The sequence below is a fragment of the Taudactylus pleione genome, unplaced genomic scaffold (assembly GCF_031769625.1).
Source record: "Taudactylus pleione unplaced genomic scaffold, aTauple2 ptg000290l, whole genome shotgun sequence".
Classification (NCBI taxonomy): domain Eukaryota; kingdom Metazoa; phylum Chordata; class Amphibia; order Anura; family Myobatrachidae; genus Taudactylus; species Taudactylus pleione.
In genome coordinates, this window is record NW_028284692.1 from 9,351,267 (window position 1) to 9,372,022 (window position 20,756).

The following is a 20,756-nucleotide window of genomic DNA, read 5'->3' on the forward strand; positions in this document are numbered from 1 at the left end:
GTCCGTGGCACAGAGACGAGTAATCTCTGGTACTGTGCCAGAGTCTACTGCGCATGTGTGGATCTCTGGGAACATGGCGTCTTTGCCATGTCTTCAGTGATTTATGTACGCTGTATGCTCAAATCTCGGGGGGGGGGGGGGGGATGGCGGCCACACCATTTTCCCAGTGACTTACACAATGCCCACATGGGACTCAGGGCTCTATTTACTACAATCCACATATTGAATGCAGATTGTAGTGTAATATTAACGACTGAATTCACATTGCGAATTCAGGCAATATCAAAGGGATTTACTACAAATCCCTTGCAATAAAGCTCTGTCTCTGCGAATCCCCTCCGCACACTAGTCACGGTATTTTCGGAAAAAATACTGTGACAAAGTGCCCGCGCATGCGCCGACCGGCTGCCGCTGCTATCCCCTCCCGGCCCCACCCCCTGGCGCTAAGCCCCACCCCCGCGACCCCCTTCCCTCCCTTAATTACACTTACCTGCATTATCCGGCCTCCGGTGAAGTCCTCCATGCCTCCGGTCAGGTGATATCCCATACTGCACTGGGACCCGATCACCTGATGACCGGGCCGCAGTGCAGCATGGGAGACCAGCTGACCGGAGGGAGGACATCACAAGGAGCCCCGACCAACGGTCCCTGGAGTCAGGTAAGTTAATTTTTTTTTTAACTATTTTTTTAGATTTTTTTTTTGCAGTGAATCAGCTTGCGGTCTGTTTAGACCACACAGCTGATTACTGGGACCGACTTCCGGCTCTGCTCTCCCTGTTAGAGCAGAGTATGAGTCCGGTAACCGGGGGAGACCCTGGATAACGCTACCTCCAGGTGGCGTTATTATCACAGGGCCTCCCTAGGTATTTTTTTCACAATTTACTTTTAGTAACTACCAGACAGATCACATTTTTCATTACAATTATGAGAAATGCGATCTGATTACTAAAAATAAGTGATACTTAGGGGTTGGAGTAGAATTTTACAAATTCTACAACTATAGGTGATACTAAAATAATGTGAAAAGGGTGTGAAAACACCCCTTTTCACTTTATTTTAGTCAAAATAATGTTAATTAATAGAGCCCTCAAGGACATAAGTTTACTTAATTGGTTGCAAGGTCTGCACTGAAGAGATTCTACAGGAGCCCATGCGATTCACAACTTAGGATAAAATGAGACATAACAAAATGGAGTGCCAATCATCGCAACACAAACAACTGCCAGAGAATCTGTTTTAAACAGAGAAACACCTGTGCTGTGACAAATATGGGGTTGGTGTACCAAGTAGTGAAAAAAGTGGAGAAGTGTCCAAGTGCAGAAGTTGCCCATAGCAACCAATCAGCTTCTACCTATCATTTTATAGAATGTACTTGAGGAATGTTACCTGGATGCTGATTGGTTGCTATGGGCAAATACATCAACCCGAAATAGTCTGGATCATGATCCTGTGGAGCTCAGAGAAAGCCAGTCAGTCACACTGAGGGGTCTATTTACTAAGCAGTGTTAGGAGACAGAGTGAAAAGTGATAATAAAGTGATAAGGTGCCAGCCAATCAACTCCCAACTGTCATTTTTCAAACGCAGCCTGTGAGATGACAGTTAGGAGCTAATTGACTGGCACCTTATCACTTTCTTATCACTTTTCACTCTGTCTACCTAACACTGCTTAGTAAATAGATCAGTCTGTCTCCTAACACTGCTCAGTAAATAGACCCCTGTAGCTGGGAGATAAGGGCCAATAGAGAAAGCTGGGAGGCGGGGCTGCACATGTGCAAAGCTAAAGGCTGCGTGACTGTGCACTAAGTGACAACACATTGCCCATTCAAGACATGGATATATGATCTGCATCTGTCACCATGCAGCCATCCCAGCGCAGCAGACCACATGTAGACTTTGTAAGGGCAATAGGACATGGGACAATCATTTGATGGGCCACATATGCCCAGCGAGACATATATTTCCCACCCCTGCATTAGTGGGTCTATGTTGAAGAACATATTACAGAAAATAAACCCTCCAAAGGTTATTATTTTTATCCTTTATTTAAAAAGCACAACATAGTTTGTAGCTACATACGATGAAGGGATATACAATGCATTACTTTCCATGTCATGACACAGAAGGTTAAGATGGCCCTGATCAAAAGAGCTTACAATATAATTTGGAAGACACTCTACACATAAGGTAGTATTATAACAATTATATATTTTGGTGTCTAAAGTGTATATGGCTACTGTATGGTAGAACTGTTTACAGGCAGGGCTAGTGAGACATCTGGCAGGCCTGGATGCCATGGCGGGTGCATTGCCTTTGTATAAACTCTATATGGCTGTGGCACCTCCCCAGAACCTCATCCCCACTACTACCAGCCACCATTAGCCGCCATTGGTAGCTGCTGGAGGTGTGGTATGGTCACAATACCATATGTAAAGAATTCATTTGACATTTTTGATAATTACCTTTGTTTAAATTCCATAGGAAATTCCAAATTCCGGGGATATGAAAAATCTCTCCCAACTATGGATATCATTACAGTGCCACACACCCCTCAGGGAGTAACACCCACTGGCCACAACTCAGGTACCGTATTTATGCATAGATGCTCTAGATAAATGTATGTGGAGTAACTTGGAGTCAAGAGGACAAAATTGAGAGACATGTAACTCGTATAATAGTAATTTATATGTTGTGACAAGAAATGAAAGATCAACATTCAGCCAATTCAAATGGAAACTATGGAGTCTATTTACTAAACCTTGGATGGAGATAAAGTGAGCGGAGATAAAGTACCAGCCAATCAGCTCCTGACTGCCAAGTCACAGGCTGTGTTTGAAAAATGACAGTTAGGAGCTGATTGGTACTTTATCTCCATCCACTTTATCTCTCTTCACGGCTTAGTACATACTGTAGACCCCTATAACCAAATAACCTTTGAAAGAGTGACATCTTGTGATTGCAGACACTTAGGGGCCTATTCATTATGTTACTTATCGGGGGTTGGACGGCACCCGATAATTCACATTCTATCTCGCCGAGAGCGCCAGAGCAATTCATCACTGCTTCGGCGTGAAGACAGCTGATCCGAAGATCAGCTGTTCCCAAGAATGTCTTTACACGAGTCTGACTCTGCAGTGCTAGTGCACCTGCATGAACTGGGGTTCACACTGGCGCACAAAGCCCCGATGTTCGGTGGAAAGAACCTGGCAGAGGCGGAGGAATCCAAATGGCTCCCTCTTCACAACACGAGACTCCTTCCCATCAGTACGATGGCGAATGTTTCCGCAGTCAAGCTCTGAAAATATTGTATTTTCAGAGCTTGATGAATTTAGGGGACAGGGGCCAGGTCAGGGGCTGAAAGGTAAGCAGGAGATATCTCCTGCATTACCTATGTAATGAATAGCTCCAATTCTTAATTTATACAAAAGTATGTGAAAATTTTAATTTTTACTTACATTTGTATAAATTAAGTATTGATGAATAGACCCCTTGGGGTGCAATTCAATTAGCAGACTTTTAATTTATATAGGACCTGCATCTGCTCCCACAATGCAGCCATCCCAGTGCAGCAGGTCACATGTAGACTGTGTAAGAGCAATAGGACATGGGCCGGTACCAATGATTTGGTGGGCCACATATGGCCCGCAAGACATATTGTGCCCACCCCTACACTAGTGGGCCAATGTTGAAGAACATATTAAAGAAAATAAATCCTCCAGCATTACCTTTATAATGAATAGGACTGATACTTAATTTATAGAAAAGTAGGTGAAAATGTTAATTTTCGCTAGCTCTTGTATAAATAAAGTGGTGATGAATGACCCATTAAAACCAGGCATATTTTGAATTAATATTATTGATATTTTACATTCCAGTTTCAAAACCACCAATTATCACATAAATGCTGCTAATCCGATAATGCTCCGATTCAACCGAGCAATTATTGGATCAGTGTGCACACGTACACCCTGAGCAAATTCTAGCTCAGTATGTGTATTTCCTTGTGATCTCTCCAACGGGAACTAGAGGTTGGGAACGAGATAGTGTGTGCAGCACACCAGATTCCAAACTCCCAATCTGACTGTTGCAAGAGCATTTCAAGCCGTTTATTGGCTTCACTTCTGCATACACAACGTCCAATTATGGGCCCATCAGCCAATTATCGGCTGATCGGCCAAATAATTTGATAGTTGGCCTGATTCAGAGTTGTACACCATAAACATCGCTGCAATGTCTTTGGATGGGATGTAGTTCTGTGACCGGAATGCTGACTACGGATTTAAAACAGGCGTCAAGATACCAACGCTTGTCATAATCCCGACGCCGGAATGCAGAACGACGCGGGTCTGAACAAGGTAAGTACGGGCACCCATCCTCTTAGCCGCGGGAGGGGGGGAGTGTTAGGTTTTGGGCACCCCATGGGACTTAGGGTTAGGCACCCCCCATGGAGGGTTAGGGTTAGGCTAGGGGAAGGGGGCATTAGGGTTAGGAACCCCCGGGGGGAGGTTTGGGTAAGGCATCCCCCCCCCCGGGAAGGTTAAGTTTAGGGTGCGGGGAAGGGGGGGTTAGGTTTAGGCACTAACGGGGGTAGGTTGGGGTTAGGAACTAAGGGGGAAGGGTAGGGTTAGGCACCCCTAATTGAGGGTTAGGGGTGGGAGTGGGGAGGGTTAGCTGTACTTACCTCCACTGTCGGGATTTCCTCCCTTCGGCCAGCCGCTGTCGGGATTTGAACCGGCAGCTATACAGCCTTCGGCAATACAATGCCATTCCTTTTTCGACACAGCAGCGGTGCTAAAATATACTAATGCAGCAGGGGGGCGTCTGAAGAAAAAAGACGCCTCATGTCGGCATCGCAGATCCAAGTGCTGCGTCTGAAGACACAGCATTGTATGGTAGCTCAGCCAGGGCCAGACCCTGGCCTCCGCACGCCTACAAAATGGGGGCAATATGCCCCCATTTTGTAAGACTGTCAGTGTTGCCCAATCATGCCGCAACTTAGGAGGTACTAAGAGCAATCATGCAAAGGCCCGTTCTGCAAATGCAGGCAGTAAGTTACAGGGCTCTGTGCAGATATATATATTTGGTGATGTGTGTGATGTGTGATATTATTTGCTTTTCTGTAGGTTAAGAAAGGGATCTGGATTTAAATAATTCAGCATTTCAAAAATATTTATTCTAAAAAAAATATATTAGTTCTGATCTTTAAATTAGCTTCTAACTATCAGACATTTGGGGGTCAATCCAATTAGGTGCAAGTTGCGAAATGCGAGGTGCTACTCGCCATTTTCTCTGCAAAGTCGCATGGCAAATTCACTTTGCAATACAATTAGCAACTCGAATTGAACCAGTAAACTCGCATATTTCCGTTCACCCTGAGGGTGAGAGATGGAAGGGAAAATCTCTTTTTTTAAGGTTAAATTGTTGGGACACTGTGCAGAGCACCTTGGACATCCCCCCCCCCCCCCCCCCCCCCCCGGCGATGACTGGAAGTTTCCAATTAGCTAAATAGTCCAATAATTACATGTAATTTTTAGGTCCAGGAAGGTCACCCCATTTTTCACTTCTCTCAGATTGCATGTGGCTGATAATTCGCAATTGGATTGGAGAATTCTCTGGTGCGCAGTCTGCGAGTTTCATGAAACAAACTCGCACCTAATTGGATTGACTCCCAAGTCTCCAATAGTTTATGGCCGGTTAAATGCAAAGGCTTAATTCAGAGTTGTACGTAAGTCGGCGGCAGATGCAGTCACATTGCAGTTATAGAAATAACTGTATGCAGAGTCGCGTCTATGTGGCCGCACCAGTTCTGTCAACCTCCTTTTGTAAGTAGCTGATCTCACCCTCAGTGTCTGACTCAGAGGTGGACGCAGTGGTAATGACGGATGCAATTGGCCAATGTTTTAAGTCTGCGTATGCGTCTGAGTCGCACTGCGCATGCATCCTGAGGGTTACTGCTGGGGGATGCAGAATGAATTTGGATGCAGAGGGAATGTCAGTGGGCGTTCCTGGGTGGTAATAGGGGGTGGCTTACCAGACATGGGTGTGTCACTGTTAGCAAATGCGTCTTTTTCTGCAGTTGCACTGGTTCTGGCGGCCATGTTCAGGCAGGCATTCTGCTCCTCCATAGTGCTGGTGCAAGTTTCGATGGTGCGACCGATGGTGCTTCTTTGTATGCTAAGCAGAGGATTAGTGGTGCAGCCGGAGGGCGTCTCTGTATAAATTCCATTGGCTGCGGCATTAGTTTAAAGACACAGTCATGCTGCGGAAAAAGTCGCAGTCACAGCGGCATTAGAGTCCACCTCTGAATCCCTCAGTGCGGACTTGCAGCAGCCCTGTCCTTGGTACATGAGATCCATATGACATCAGAAGATCTCTGTGTACACTCATCCCTGAACAGCCCACAATTACGAATAAACACCCACAGTTGGGCACCAAGCACGGTGACTATAATTACAGATGTAAGAAGCATTTTCTCTGCTTTTATAACTGTGAGCAGAGTTTGCATGACTTCTGAATATATTTTGTCTGTTGTGTAGTAAATGTTGCTTTGTACTAGCTACCTGTGTTCAAATACGTAGTCACCTCAATGCATTTATTTTTCCATTCTCTTTATTTACTTTTGTTTCAAATATTTTATTTTACAGTGAGAACCAATAAAGCGCAGACCAAGCAAGGGAACGCTTTACGCCTGAGGGAAAAATCCTGTGTTTGAGACAGAACACTTCTAACTTTATGGAACAACTGCAATTACAACAATTGTATTATAAAAACATCATTAAACACACTTGTATAAACACTTTTCTGTCATTGTTGTATTTAAAGTTTGCAGATATGGTTGGAATTTATCCCTAAAGAAAGGGAAGGGAAGAGGGGTACAGGGGATGGCAGGAAGGAGAGTGGAGGAATGCACCTGGCTGTGGAAACCCCCATCTCATGAGGTAAATAGATGGTAGAAATATAAGTATGAAGGTTAAGTAAGTATAATGTTAAACATGTCCCTAAATCTTGCGGAAATGTTTCACATTATTATTTTGAAGACTAATCATACACTCCATTTTGTAGATGTTCCAAATACGGTTGCATTGTTGTATGAGTGGTTTCTTTTTTTTCAACTACAGGCAGTTTAGAGATTTGTCAGTGTGTGACAGAGCAGAGGCGTTCTCAGTAGATGTGCAGATCTCTCACCATCAGAAATGCGTACATTTCTGAATAAGGCCCATAGGGCCTGATTCAGACCCACTCGCGAGCGGCTGTCCGCTCGCAAGTGGGTCGATGTTATGCACTGAGCATGCGCACGACGGAGGGAGCTCCGTCGTGCGCATGCGCCAGACGCGACGAGCGAAGGAAAGTCCTTCGCTCGTTGTGTCCGATCAAAGGGGGCGTGCTGTCAATGTTGATTGACAGCACGCCCCCTTTGGTGGGCATGCCGGGGGCGTGCCTCCCTGACGGGGGCGTTCCCACGGGAACGCCTCCCGTCAGAAGCCGGCCCACTGACATCACTAGTGATGTCAGTGGGAGTGATTTTGGCTCTGATAGAGCCAAAATCACTCCGGAGCTTGCGGTTGAAAACCTCAACCGCAGGCTCCGGCTCGCAATTTCGATGGTCGCGATGGTCTCGACCATCGCAGCCATCACAAAGCACGCTCGTATAGCCTGTGGGTGGTGACCCACAGCTATACGAGCGTCCAGGAGGACGCTCCATGAAAATGGAGCCCGGCCCTCATTCAGAGCGTGCGCTCTGCTCAGAGCGTACGGCTCTGAATGAGGGCCATAGTTCCTTATGGACATTACTCTTTTTCCTCTTTCCTGGGACAGTACATGGTTAATGATTGGGTCCCCCAATTGTGGCCTCTCCATCCTTCATACCCAGTTCTTTGGATCTCACCTCATCTGATACTGTCTGAGTCACTGCTGGATCCTGCGGTGAGTAACCACCATTCCCACTCTGTCCAGTTTGGAATTCTGCCTCAGCACACTGTCAGGGGACAAAAGTATCAAGCATCACAGTTGTGGATAGAGTGCCCACTTTCAGCTGCTTAGTGTTTTGTAACAGGACTAAGGAATCTATAACTGCAGGGTCAGGAAAAGGGGCAGGGGTGTAACTAAATATATTAATTGTAGCCCACATAGCAAAAATTTGTAATGGTGAACATGTATAGCACATGTAACTTTTTGTCTTTGAAGGTGGACCAGAGTTGCCGACTTGTTTGCCGGGCATCCTCAGCAGGGGGGCGTGTCCCATCAGAAGGGGGCGTGATCCGGACTATGACTAGTCAATGGGGGCGGGGCATGGGCGTGACAACGCGATCACGTCATCGCGGCCCCGTCCCCTCTTCACAATGCCAAGATAAATGGCAGTGTGAAGCAGGGGGCGGGGCCATGATGACGCGAATCGCGTCATCGGGCCCCCCGCTGACGGGGATAATACTGTATTCGCGGGGGGAGAGGCGGCGAGCCAGATGGATCGCCGGGGACCGGGAGACTTACCTACATTTCCGGGGGGCCGGGAGCAGCACCCAATTTTCGGGAGGCCCCTGACCAAATCGGGAGGGTATGTAAGTATGAGGTGGACCCCACTCAGCTCTGGGCCACATAGCAGTTGCACTCCCTGCACCTATTGTAGTTACACCCTTGAAAAAATAGGTTAAGGCAGTAGGACTCGTCAGCTGGGTACACATCAGACAATGTGTACCCAGCCCGAAGTTGCGGGTGACTGGACCCGACATGCAATAAGTGCATACACATTTACCGATGCAGCACTCCAACGGGGGGAGGGAGCGCCATTCTGCGGCATGACATCGTCAGCGACATCCCCCACCGGCCCTGCAGTAGGGCTGACAGGGGATGTCGCTAATGACCCACGGGAGCGCGCATATCATGGGTACACACTAGACGATGTACCTGACAAGTCACTCCGATCCGCGGGATCGGACTACATATCATCTAGTGTGTACTCAGCTTCAGGGGTATATTCACTAATGTGCAGGTTTATAGAAGTGGAGATATTGCCCATAGCAACCAATCAGATTCTAGCTATCATCTTCAAAGGTGCTAGATAAATAAGTAGAATCTGATTGGTTGCTATGGGCAACACCTCCTCTTCTATAAACCCGCACTTTAGTAAATATACCCTTAGGGTTACCTGACGCTAGCAGCAACCTTTCTTCCTCAAAAGCAGTTTCTCCCATTTAACACAAATTTTCACTGCCCCTGAGAGAAAACCTGGTTAGTTTCTGACATCTGAGTAGGGGGTTGAATGCCTGTGGTGTCTGGTAGCTGTTTTGGTGCTGCTCCCCAGAGTCAGTGTGCAGTTACATAGAAATGAGAGGAGGAAAGAGTAACTTTCATTTCGGGGCACCCTTGTTTATGTATATATGTCTTCCTTTCCTAAGCAGGTCAGATACGCAGCAAATATTACCACCTGCAAAAGGATTATGGTAAAATTTCTTATTGTTATTCGAATCAAAGCTAGTAATCCTGGGCCTCATTCAGAGCCGCACACAGGGCCTGATTCATTAAGAATCGCTATTGCAATCGCAGCTCCGTAATCGCATGCATGTTTGCTGTGAAAATATGCTAATGTAATGCCGTCGCATTGCCAGCATAGAGACGCCAACTACCGCCATCTCACATCCGTAAAACCTTGCAGTCCCGCGTAGTGCATATACAGCCCTGACCTTACTTACAAATTGCTAACCTCGTTGCATGCGGTAAGTACTCAAGCTGCGTATGCCATCGCAGTGCCTAATTTAGTCATTTATGCACGCCCATGTAACGGGGGCGTTCAAACGGACAGACATGCCTGCATTTCTCCGATCACACCCCTGTCAACACCCCCAATGGCTCACTGCTTGTCACACACTCTGCGATGGCTTACCGTGCGCTGCGTAATCACAGTGAGATCGCAGTGTAACCTTCACACACTGTGATGCATGCACAGTACGCAACAATCGGCCAACTGCGTGCGATGTTGCAGTTGCGGTTCATAATGAATCGGGACCACAATCCGCACACAATGCTGATGTTAATGTAGTTGAGCCACATTTTGCAACTGCACGGAAATGTCTGAAATCCCCCATGGTGAACGTGTTACACAGAGAGTGCGCACAAAGGTGCTGTTACCATTGATTCAGATGGTACAGGTATCAGCAAAGTGGCATAAAAGTGATTGGTGTCACTTTCCTGGCACATTTCTGATACCATCAGTGACTTGGTGGTGGCTAGAAATGCAGCAAAAAAGGTCCATTCTGTGGGCACGTTATGGGAGAGTCAGTGGCATGTCAATATAAGAGACTGCATTCTCAGGCGCACCGTCACAATCATAGGAGGCCATGGTCAGATGGAGAAACTGCACCTGCCATAATGCTATCGGTCGTTGGTGGCGACCGATAGTGGCGTGTAAGGATGCACCAACCGTTATTATAGCATGCATGGACGTAAAAAGTGGGGCGCTTCAGTCCTTACACATTTGGCTACACAGATGTACACAGGTTAAGGGGGTTTTCCTGTGTGCCCTTTTGTGTGTGATTCCAAACAGGTACAGTACTTAAGTTCTACTGACTGCAATGGTGTTTGTATGAGGGTGAATGTATCCGAGGCAGCTGCTCATCTGCTCATTACTACACAATGCAAAGAGTTAATCTAAGGGGCATAGGCCCTCATTCAGACCCGGACGCAAGTGGCCGTTCGTACGTTCGGCGTACGTAAAAAAATATGTAAATTCAAGCACTCGCTCGTATTTTCGAACGCAGACAAACATCCTCCCCAAACTCAACCGACCCCTCCTCTAACTAACGAGTGTGCCAAATAGCGAGCGTACATCCCCGAAATGGCTTGAAGGGAACGCACGCACAAGTACAAACCGGAAGTGGGACTGTCAGATTTCGATTAACTGCTCGTTTATTCTGCCTACCTCCCTCAATCGTATCATGCCAATCAATATATCAATTAGCTTAATTGTTTTTTTTTTTTAAACACAATGCAATAAACTTTAATCTTGTCCGTGTTTGTGTTCACCCGCAGAATACGTACGGCTTAAACATTCGCTTTTATTTGTCAAAATACATGTTAGCCCCAATTAAACAATTGTTTTATTTGTTTTTATCCCCGCATATTTCCCGGGGTTCATTACTTTATTTAAATTTGCTTACGCATGTCACTGCATCAAGCCTATCATAACTCTCAAGAGATTTCTGGCCCTGTCGAACACATGACTCATAAACTAACCAATAGAATTGGTCCTGTTAATTACCCAAATACATTAGCCAATCAAAATTATTTTCGGGTCTTTATTAAAAATGATTTTTAACAAATACACCATTGCCATCATGAGAGCCTCCGCATTCACCAGGCGCGAGCTGCTGGTGCTAACGGAGGTGATGGATAGGCGGATCACCAGCCAGCCTCCACCCATCACCAATCGCGAGAAGCGTTCCGCATATGCGGAGGTACGTGGCCGCCTGCGCTCCTTCGGCTCACGCCGCCAGATCGGCCAGCTGGAGCACAGGTGGTCGGACCTGCAACGGCGGAAGCCCCGCTTGCTGGCATGCTTTCGCATGCAGATCGCTGAAAGTAAGTTTTAGGGACTGTGGTTGTCATGTTTATCTTTGTGGCCCTAACTGCGTGTGCATGTTTTCATGTATGTCCTATTTATTCATTGTACTCATCTCTGCATGGCCATGTTTTCATGAATGTCCTATTTATTCATTGTACTCATATCTGCATGGCCATGTTTTCATGTATGTCCTATTTATTCATTGTACTCATCTCTGCATGGCCATGTTTTCATGTATGTCCTATTTATTAATTGTACTCATCTCTGCATGGCCATGTTTTCATGTATGTCCTATTTATTCATTGTACTCATCTCTGCATGGCCATGTTTTCATGAATGTCCTATTTATTCATTGTACTCATATCTGCATGGCCATGTTTTCATGTATGTCCTATTTATTCATTGTACTCATATCTGCATGGCCATGTTTTCATGTATGTCCTATTTATTCATTGTACTCATATCTGCATGGCCATGTTTTCATGTATGTCCTATTTATTCATTGTACTCATATCTGCATGGCCATGTTTTCATGTATGTCCTATTTATTCATTGTACTCATATCTGCATGGCCATGTTTTCCGATTTGTGTTGTCATAAAATAGTGTTTTTCTCGGATTTTGGTTTAAACTAACCACATTTTGTTTCACATCTTTTAGGGGCACAGCGAAGACTACGGCATCATCGTCATCCCAGGCGGCGCTCTCGCCCACTCTCCCCAACCCCAAGCCAACCCTCCACAACCCCAAATTCCCATATTCCCCCCTCCTCCCCAGCCTGCCAAGACCCTGTGGCGGATATTTCGAGGCTCCTTCCCCTCCATCCCAATTCCCCCTCTCCTCCAACCACCCCTCTTCGAACTACCCCCTCCCCGGAATCTGAAATCACCCCGCCAAAATCTTTGGGGAATGGAGGCACCTTCGAGGAGGACGAGGGAGTGCCTTCTGGAGCTGCCGTTTTTTCGAACGGTATGTTTTTTATTTTGTTTTTTTTTGCGCCACAAACTGTTTGTATGTAATCATGTGTCGTTCCCTTTTTTTGCGTTTATTGGTAGACTTTTTGGGAATTTTCGGGTTGTCTTTACCTGTTACTGCTGATTTCACCATACACATATCACACCTGTCGGAATCTGTTTTTTGGACTTGTATTTTTGGGCTAGACCATTTTGGGGGGCTGGGTTTTATCGGTGTAATTATGCTTTGTGCCCCAATATTTTCATTTTTGGTTTGCTTGTTTTGGCTTGTTTTTTAATGTGGTTTCATTATTGATGTATTAATCCCCACACTTTTCTAATTCACAGAGGAACAGAGGCGTAGGGCTGAATTAGCCGGCTGTGTGGGCCGTATGCGGGAAAACATCATCGGTCTGCTGGTGGTCCTTGACCATATGTCGGTCCTCCTTAGGAACTAGTTTTTTGTTTTATTTTTTCAAAATGTAAATAAATTAATATTTTCAACTTAACGTTCTGTCTCATTCCTTGTTTCAAAATCTGAGATTGTTTACACTGACATAAGTAGACTCTTCCAGCAAGGATTTGCAATTATTGTCACTAAGATTGTGTGTTGTATTTTTAAGGAAAACAGGCACAAGAAACACCTAACAGTAACAATCTCATTTCCCTTTTTTGGTGTTGTCAAAATTATATATTATTACATTTTACAGGTTCCTATTTGGGGGGCAAGCTGCTTAGGCCGATATTACGAAGCCAACTGATTGTACAGGATTTCTTTGGGTGTTGGTTTGGACCCAGAAAACATATTACATTTTAGCTCAACTTGCGTCATTACTGGATTACCCCTTAGGCAAATGTAACGTGTGTGAACCTGGTTACACTTGCTTGTAACGTGCAAAAAAAAGAACAAAATTACACTCTCAAGACATTTATTCACAACATAACTAAAAAAACAAAGTGGTCACTCACAAACAAAACACACAGTGATAATCATAAATACAACACATACCAAAATCTATAAAAAAACACACAACAAATCAAGAACTGGTTGACGAAGGACCATGCCAACATGATTCCACAAATGTGGCGTTGCAATATGGGTTCCATAATATATTCCCAAAGTTTCCACATGAAGGTTTTTTAAGGGTAGCAGGAAGTAGTCATCGTTGGAGTGCCAAAGATTATGCAAACAAACAGAAGATGGAGAAAAAAAAAACAATTAATTAGATGTTCTCAAACAAACCGTACCACATTGGGTATAAACACTGTTGTTTTGACAATAATTACCTAAAATATCTGGCCACCACATCATCGCGTATGGCCCCCCCACATACTGACCTCCGACCAACCTCGGGGGGGCCATCCTCAGGTAAGGCATCCTCTGGCTGCATTGGGACACCACTCCTTATGGCGATGTTGTGAAATATTCCACACAGGACCACAATTTTCGAAACCATATCCGGCAAATACATGAGCTCGCCACCAGAGCGGTGGAGGCATCTGAATCGGCCTTTTAAAAGGCCGATACAGCGCTCCACCACTTGCCTGGTGGCTGTAAGTGCGGCATTAAACTCACTTTGTGGCCCTGGTGTGGGAGCCAAATAAGGAGTGAGCAGCCAGGGCGTGCAAGGGTAGCCACTGTCTCCTGTGAAAAAGAATAGACAACATCAGGATCACTGTGTATCAAGCTTAACATTGTAATGTACTAAAGGTCTCCACTTACCCAGAAGCCACGCATCACCAGCTTGTAGGTTGTTTAATTTGTGCCATATCCCTGATTGCCGGATGACGAATGAGTCATGTGCACTTCCTGGTAATTTTGCATTCAGGGACAGGATCTGGAGGGAGGCATCACATACCACCATTACATTCAGGGAGTGATAGTGTTTCCGGTTGCGAAATATGGCCTCCAGCCGTGCTGGAGGCTGAAGTGGTATGTGAGTACCATCCACAACCCCTATGATGTGTGGGAAGCCAGCTATTTGGTAAAAATTGGCCTTGGCCACACTAAGGGCACCCATATCCAAAGGCATTTGAATAAAATGATGGAGGTGCTTGAAAAGTGCCTCCATCACTGCCCTCAGGATCCGGGAAAAGGAGGATTGGGAGATGCCCGCCACTATTCCCACCGTTGTTTGAAACGATCCTGAGGCACAGAAATGTAACACCGCCATAAATTGCGTAAGTGGTGTTATTGCTGTAGGATTGTCAATTTGCCGCTCAAGATCACTCTCTATTAATGAGAGAGTGTCTATGATGATTTTGGGAGGAGGACGGTAGCATCTTAAAACCTCATCATCGGGCATTCCAAAAAGGGTGACACGTGTTCGAAATATCTGGGGTCTTGCACGCCTACGATGCCTACGTCTGGGACGAGATTGAGGTTGGTCGGCTTCCGGGAGCATGGCCAGAACAATCCGACCCAGATAAACCTGAAATGGCAAAATTTGAATGTAAGGCTTTTTAACCCCTCAAAACAAAAGAAATTAACTTAGCTTGATGATACCATCCATTGATGCTTACATGCCGGTGTAATTGTCATGATACGTGCAAACTGTAAATAATCACAAAATAAAAATACATCAATTTATGCTGGGCATTTCTGTTTCAAAATTTTGTGCAAGACAAAACATAAAAGGGGAGAAACACACATTTGCCCAAAGAGCAAAACGACATTGCGCACACTATGTCAAATTGGGGCCAAATGTAAGCAACAAATGCTAAAGTGAAAACACAAACAATTTAACGGGATGAATAAGCATTTAAAAATGCGCTAATTAGTTCGCAAATACAAGTCACAATAGAAGCAGATAAAAATGCGCAAATTAGTTCGCAAATACAAGTTAAAAAATACGCAGCTAGAAAAACACAACATTTTAGAAACTTTTCTGAATAAGAAAAACAAAGGTTACAAGTGTAAGGTCCAACAAAGTTGCGTAAAGACAAACATGAACATTTACTAACCAAGTGAAAAAATGAACTTACCAAGAGATAATATATAAGATTCCGGATCAAAAGGTCTTTGGGGCAGAGCCAAAAAAACACCTAACAGAGATGAAATTACGCCAAAAAAACTTTAGAAAAATCAGAAAAAGACACAAATTGAACAAAAGTTAGACTGCCAAAAACTTACCAAATAAAGAAACGCCAAAAAGAAAACCAACAGAAAAAATGCGAACGGAAAAACAAAAAGCAAATAAAGCAAACAAAAACTACTCCCACCAACGCCAACTCCAAAACCCGCCAACAATCAACTCCGACCAACGTAACCTCCAACAATCCAAAAACGCCACCTCGACTCGAGACGCCCCAAGCCATAAATAGTGTTTATTTTCCCGCACAAATTATGGAGGGATCATAGGAACGCACAATCAATGATGCGGCCGAAAAATAAGGACGCATGTATAAATACGTCACGAGCCAAACCAAAACTTCTGGTGTATTTCTTGTTTTGAGCTCAGACATGGCTACAGACCAGGGAAACAATGGGCAACAGTCTGGCGGTAAGTATTTCAGGCATTTGTAAACAATGATTAATTTGAAACATAATATAGTGCAAGTTGTGAAGTTTACAATTCTCCACATTTAAAAAAATAGGTGAGGAGGATGACATGGAAGAGGCTGCTGGGCCCAGTATTCCGGCCAAAGCTGGCAAAAAGAAAAGGCAGCCACAATTCACAAGAAAGGAGATGGAGGTTTTGGTTCAGAAGTGTGTGGACATCCTGCCACAGGCAGACAGGAATATGAGTGCAAGCCAGAAGTGGAGAATGTGGGAGGAGGTAGCCGTTGCTGTCAATAGGTGGGTGATTATGTCCGTCTAGCCCGGGATGTCAAACGGCGGTAAGTAAACACTTGACCCCCCCTAAAACCAAAACCCATTTAAAACAAAAGGATAATGGTTCCAATTTCACCCACAGATGGGCCGACTTCAAATATCGCCTGAAGCAAAAACTTGCGGACAGGGCTAGGCATGCAAGGGGGACAGGTGGGAGTCCCACCCCTGTGTCATTGGAGTTGAATGATTTAGAAGAGCTGGCACAGGGGTGTGTGCAGGCTGTGGAGGTGTTTGGCGTGTCCAACATGGATACGGAGATGCCAGACTTTGCGGCTCCTCATGTTGTCCAAGGTAAATATTGTGATGTCACCAACTCTGAAATGTTATTGTGCCAATATGTAGATTCTAATGTGAGTCTTTTCTCATTTTTCCAACAGAGACACAGGCGGATGAGTCTGCTCCAGAGGGGAGCCTTGGCCGCAGAATTTCTGCTGGCTCTGCAGGGGAGGAACCAGTACATCCGGCTGAGGACCCTGCAGAAGCCAGTCCAGGGCAATCCCCCTCGCAGGCAGTGTCCCTCTTCACAGAACTCAATTTTAAATCGGATTTCCATACAGAGATTCTGCAGAGGATGGACGCCAGTCTGGTACGGGTGGCTGAGGCCCTGGAGCAAAATGCTGCGGCCAACGTGACCATTGGTCAGGCCCTGGCGGAAAATACCAGGGCCAACATCCGCATCGACAATGCCCTGGAGCAGCTCGTTCGCCAGCACATGCTGGAGCCGACCTCCCTTCCTGCCGAACATCAGGATCCTCCACCTCTGGCACACCATCAGCCAATCCTCCAAATGTGCCTAGCCCTGTGCCTAGTCCAGAGGCCACAACATCTGCCTCTGGACAGGCCAGCCCGATGACATCCCGGACCCGGTCTGGCGCCCTCCCTCCCCCAGCCAAACGGGGGAAAAAACGTTGACAGCACTGGCTACTTTTCCCACACTCCTTCTGTGCTTGCCTCATATTCCTTTCGGGCCAAAACTTCCCTCTTCTTTCTTGTGAATTGTTTTTAATTTTTAGCTTTACGTTTCCAAAAACTTTTATGTTTGCACAATTATTAAATATTTTGGAATGAACACTGCAAAAAATGTTTGTGTAAAATATGTGCATGAAATTGATTTTTTATAGCAATAAATTTTCCAAAAATGTACGACTTTGTATTCTGACATTATTGTAAAAATGGGTTACATTTAATCCTGGCCCACAAGGCAACAACGTGCAACAACAACATTTTACATGAAAAAAAAAGGGCTCTTTAAGGAAAGTTTAAAAATTTACATAAGGATGCAAATTCACCAGGCAAAAACAAAATGGCCAAAAAAACACAAACATGATGACATTATTGTTACAATAGGCCAAAAACCAAAAATTGAGGCCAAAATAAACCCCCACAAATGTACGCAAATTGATTGTGTAATCCTGACATTAGCAGCTATGATTTCCACCTGCGTACGGTTTTGTGCTAACCCAAAAAACTGATTTCCAAACACATACCAAGCCGGTTTTCAATCCAACACTAATTGATTTTCTGACAAGCCGTGATTAATCGATGCTACATCGTGGAGTGCCGGGACGGAGGAGAAGGTCATCGCCAATGTGGTCGAGTAATCCAGACCCTAAACTGTGCGAGCATTTTGAAGGGAAAGAGGATCATCCAGTGACGTATGAGTTGGTACGAACACATTTGACGTTCACATGTGATAATGTATGTACGCCCCAAAAACCCCTCGCCACGCCTGCGTTTTTCCATCTCCACCCCCGTCAACACCCAAAAACGCCGTTCTGTCAATCACATTTGACATGTCACTTCCTGTACGCTATTTTACGAACGAGACAAAAAAAACTCGCAATCTGCCGTACGCACATGCGCAGTGTAACACCGAGGCATGCGCGGTTAATCAACATCGGAATGCAACGAGCGTACTGCTGTTAACGAACGGCTCTGAATGAGGGCCTTAGTTATGAAAATATGCGGTACGCCCTCAATATTAATTACCCTTATAGCTGCATATTGCGGCAATAAGGATTCTTTTTTACCTAAATGTACCACTATAAATCTCTTTACTTCTTCCTGATTGCTGGGATGGGCTTTTATTGGAGCCTGTGTCCTGGCGATCAGGAAGAAGTAAAGCAATCACATATGTGAGATCCCCAGAAAACCGCAGTGCAGGGGATTTTATACATATTGTCTAGAATGATTTGAACTTTCTTCACACTACTGTCTTATATTACTGACCAAAGATCATCCAACCTTTCTGCAAGTAGCCTATGTGAACATGGCACTTAGGTTACTATTTATTAGTACATAATGTTGACTTCCCTGATGCATTAAAATGTCTAAGCCTATAACAACATACTGCATTTAAAAAAAAGCCAAGGCAGACCTTTGCATAAGGAAAATCTTTAACCATCTTTTTACCTAATGGGTGGTATCCACTTAGCGATATACAAACGAGAGCACGATTGCGACATTGCAATCGTGCTGTCGTTTGTATAGCTAGTGATGTGCTAGGACTGAATGTTCATTTGTCCAGTCCCGGCACATCCCTCATCCCCGCACATGCTGAACCTGATGAGATCGTCAGGTTGACCTGCATGTACGGGCGATGTCGGATGTCGGAAGCGACCAGCGGGCTCGCGCATCGCTGGTTGCTTCCGACCAAAACATGCCCGATGCATGCGCGATTTGCAAGAGATTGTACGATAACGACATCGTTATCGTGCAATCGCTTGTTTAAATCGCTTAGTGGATGGATACCCTCCATAATTATTCCCAACTACATCTTCTATACTTGAACCATTTCACACCAGTGCCAGCACTGCCTCTCACCCACGGCCCCTGCATGTGGCTAGCAGGGTGCCTGGAAAGGCCAGAATCACTACTGCAGTGCCAGTGGCGTGTTCCCAGTTCTAACAGCACCCCTGGAGCATCCTGAGGATGCTCTGGTCAGAGCTGTAATTACCTCTGCATGACGTCATGCTCTCGGGGGGTGGGGGTGCGGTGTGGCCTGCATAGGGCACAGAAAAGCCCTGTTACGGCCCATCCTTAAAATGTGACCAGATTTAAAAATTTCTAATTCTGCAAAGTACAGTATTAGAAAGGAATATGATCAGGGTCAATGAGACTTCCAGTGGGTCTGGATGCTGGTCTTCATGGCCACGGGAGGTAGGATGCATGGCTATGCTCAATTGTTCAGTACATATGTATTGCACACACACATACAATGGGAGAGAGGGAGTTTGGTATGGACACAGCATTGTGGGGAAGTGGTTTTGCTTCCCCTGAGTTTCTGGGTCCCTACAGAGACTCAGGCCCAGGTAATCGGTATCTTGTCCCCCCTCTCAGTGCCCTTGAAAATGATGCAGGAATAAACTGAAAACTAAAATTTTGACAATGAGCATATTGGGACTTTCGGGACCCCAAACACAGATGTTGTACCACCACTAGGAAGCAGCATGCCAGTGAAGGGTATAGGCCCAGTATTAATCACGCTTCACTCAGTTTGTTAACTTGTCAGGAAAACTTCAACCCATCTAGAACTGTGAATGCTGTTGGTGCTGTGGTGCACTTACTTGGAGTACCACTCCTCTGCTCATGCTATGGCATGTGTATGTTGCCAGAAACAGAAGAGTTACTCAATACAAGGGTCATCAGCACATGGCAGGGGACAGTGGAGCACAAGTCAAAAAATGTTAGACACTAGACCAGGCCTGGCCAACCTATGGCTCTCCAGCTGTTGTGAAACTACACATCCCAGCATGTCCTGCCACAGTTTTAGCATTCCCTAGTAGCAAAACTGAAGCAGTGTATGCTGGGACTTGTAGTTTTACAACAGCTGGAGAGCCACAGGTTGGCCATTCCTGCACTAGACCATCTTGTGGTGAAACAATAACAAAACTGTATTAAATCTTCACCATACTTGCCTAAATCCTGGAAAGGACATGCAAATGACCACTTTGGGGGCAGGGCCAGGCTCTTTGTCATTAGGCCCTGCCCACTTCATGGCAAAATGCAGTGAATCGTGACCCCATAGGGAGTTGGAAGGGCTAAAATTATGTGATTTGCATAATTTAGCCCCATCCCCTCTCTGCAGGACCCACGATTCTCAGTATTATCTTTCCATCCTGCCCTCTTCACTAGGAAGTGGGTTGGATGTGGAAGATCCACCCAGTCTTCTGGGGGTGCGGGAGACTACCCGAAAAACAGGAGTCACCTTCCAGGAGAGTAGACAAGTATGCTCTTCACATCATCCAGCACAGTAAGGATAATGATTCAAGCCTCAGCTTCACCAACTTCCTCCCCAGCACAAGACTAAGTAGATGTGAAATATAGCAATCTTCTTCTTCACCTATATTCACAATATTCTTATTAAAGGTTGCATTAGAAATGTTTGTTGTTTTTCATTTTACTGTATGCGGCACAT